This window comes from Oncorhynchus nerka, linkage group LG3 (genome assembly GCF_034236695.1).
Source record: "Oncorhynchus nerka isolate Pitt River linkage group LG3, Oner_Uvic_2.0, whole genome shotgun sequence".
Classification (NCBI taxonomy): domain Eukaryota; kingdom Metazoa; phylum Chordata; class Actinopteri; order Salmoniformes; family Salmonidae; genus Oncorhynchus; species Oncorhynchus nerka.
In genome coordinates, this window is record NC_088398.1 from 78,116,778 (window position 1) to 78,119,851 (window position 3,074).

Sequence of the window (3,074 nt, forward strand, 5' to 3'; positions counted from 1 at the left end):
AGATATGTTCAGTACAGTAGAGTAGATATGTTCAGTAGAGTAGATATGTTCAGTAGAGTAGATATGTTCAGTAGAGTAGAGATGTTCAGTAGAGTAGAGTAGATATGTTCAGTAGAGTAGATATGTTCAGTAGAGTAGAGTAGCTATGTTCAGTACAGTAGAGTAGATATGTTCAGTACAGTAGAGTAGCTATGTTCAGTAGAGTAGATATGTTCAGTACAGTAGAGTAGATATGTTCAGTAGAGTAGATATGTTCAGTACAGTAGAGTAGCTATGTTCAGTACAGTAGAGTAGATATGTTCAGTACAGTAGAGTAGATATGTTCAGTAGAGTAGATATGTTCAGTAGAGTAGATATGTTCAGTAGAGTAGATATGTTCAGTAGAGTAGAGTAGATATGTTCAGTAGAGTAGAGTAGATATGTTCAGTAGAGTAGATATGTTCAGTAGAGTAGCTATGTTCAGTACAGTAGAGTAGCTATGTTCAGTACAGTAGAGTAGCTATGTTCAGTACAGTAGAGTAGCTATGTTCAGTACAGTAGAGTAGCTATGTTCAGTAGAGTAGCTATGTTCAGTAGAGTAGATATGTTCAGTAGAGTAGATATGTTCAGTAGAGTAGATATGTTCAGTAGAGTAGATATGTTCAGTAGAGTAGATATGTTCAGTAGAGTAGATATGTTCAGTAGAGTAGATATGTTCAGTAGAGTAGATATGTTCAGTAGAGTAGAGTAGATATGTTCAGTAGAGTAGAGTAGATATGTTCAGTAGAGTAGAGTAGATATGTTCAGTAGAGTAGATATGTTCAGTAGAGTAGAGTAGATATGTTCAGTAGAGTAGATATGTTCAGTAGAGTAGCTATGTTCAGTAGAGTAGAGTAGATATGTTCAGTAGAGTAGCTATGTTCAGTACAGTAGAGTAGATATGTTCAGTAGAGTAGCTATGTTCAGTAGAGTAGAGTAGATATGTTCAGTAGAGTAGCTATGTTCAGTACAGTAGAGTAGATATGTTCAGTAGAGTAGCTATGTTCAGTACAGTAGAGTAGATATGTTCAGTAGAGTAGAGTGCAGTACAGTAGATATGTTCAGTAGAGTAGCTATGTTCAGTACAGTAGAGTAGATATGTTCAGTAGAGTAGCTATGTTCAGTACAGTAGATATGTTCAGTACAGTAGAGTAGCTATGTTCAGTAGAGTAGCTATGTTCAGTACAGTAGAGTAGCTATGTTCAGTAGAGTAGAGTAGAGTAGATATGTTCAGTAGAGTAGATATGTTCAGTAGAGTAGCTATGTTCAGTACAGTAGCTATGTTCAGTACAGTAGAGTAGCTATGTTCAGTAGATTAGCTATGTTCAGTAGAGTAGCTATGTTCAGTAGAGTAGAGTAGATATGTTCAGTACAGTAGAGTCCAGTACAGTAGATATGTTCAGTAGAGTAGATATGTTCAGTACAGTAGAGTCCAGTACAGTAGAGTCCAGTACAGTAGATATGTTCAGTACAGTAGAGTAGATATGTTCAGTACAGTAGAGTAGATATGTTCAGTACAGTAGAGTAGATATGTTCAGTTCAGTAGAGTACAGTAGATATGTTCAGTACAGTAGATATGTTCAGTAGAGTAGAGTAGATATGTTCAGTAGAGTAGAGTAGCTATGTTCAGTAGAGTAGAGTAGCTATGTTCAGTAGAGTAGCTATGTTCAGAAGATATGTTCAGTACAGTAGATATGTTCAGTACAGTAGATATGTTCAGTACAGTAGAGTAGCTATGTTCAGTACAGTAGAGTAGCTATGTTCAGTACAGTAGAGTAGCTATGTTCAGTACAGTAGAGTAGCTATGTTCAGTACAGTAGAGTAGCTATGTTCAGTACAGTAGCTATGTTCAGTAGAGTAGCTATGTTCAGTAGAGTAGCTATGTTCAGTAGAGTAGCTATGTTCAGTAGAGTAGAGTGCAGTACAGTAGATATGTTCAGTAGAGTAGAGTCCAGTAGAGTAGATATGTTCAGTAGAGTAGCTATGTTCAGTACAGTAGATATGTTCAGTAGAGTAGCTATGTTCAGTACAGTAGATATGTTCAGTAGAGTAGAGTGCAGTACAGTAGATATGTTCAGTACAGTAGATATGTTCAGTACAGTAGATATGTTCAGTAGAGTAGATATGTTCAGTAGAGTAGAGTCCAGTAGAGTAGCTATGTTCAGTACAGTAGCGTCCAGTAGAGTAGCTATGTTCAGTACAGTAGAGTACAGTAGAGTAGCTATGCTCAGTACAGTAGATATGTTCAGTAGAGTAGATATGTTCAGTAGAGTAGAGTCCAGTAGAGTAGATATGTTCAGTAGAGTAGATATGTTCAGTAGAGTAGAGTAGATATGTTCAGTACAGTAGAGTAGATATGTTCAGTAGAGTAGAGTAGATATGTTCAGTAGAGTAGCTATGTTCAGTACAGTAGAGTAGCTATGTTCAGTACAGTAGAGTAGATATGTTCAGTACAGTACAGTAGATATGTTCAGTAGAGTAGCTATGTTCAGTACAGTAGAGTAGCTATGTTCAGTAGAGTAGCTATGTTCAGTAGAGTAGCTATGTTCAGTACAGTAGAGTAGCTATGTTCAGTAGAGTAGAGTAGCTATGTTCAGTAGAGTAGAGTAGCTATGTTCAGTAGAGTAGAGTAGCTATGTTCAGTAGAGTAGAGTAGATATGTTCAGTACAGTCCAGTACAGTAGAGTCCAGTACAGTAGAGTCCAGTACAGTACAGTAGATATGTTGAGTACAGTAGAGTAGATATGTTGAGTACAGTAGAGTAGATATGTTGAGTACAGTAGAGTAGATATGTTGAGTACAGTAGATATGTTGAGTACAGTAGAGTAGATATGTTGAGTACAGTAGAGTAGATATGTTGAGTACAGTAGAGTAGATATGTTCAGTAGAGTAGATATGTTCAGTAGAGTAGATATGTTCAGTAGAGTAGATATGTTCAGTAGAGTAGATATGTTCAGTAGAGTACAGTAGCTATGTTCAGTACAGTAGATATGTTCAGTACAGTAGAGTCCAGTAAGTAGCTATGTTCAGTACAGTAGAGTCCAGTAAGTAGCTAT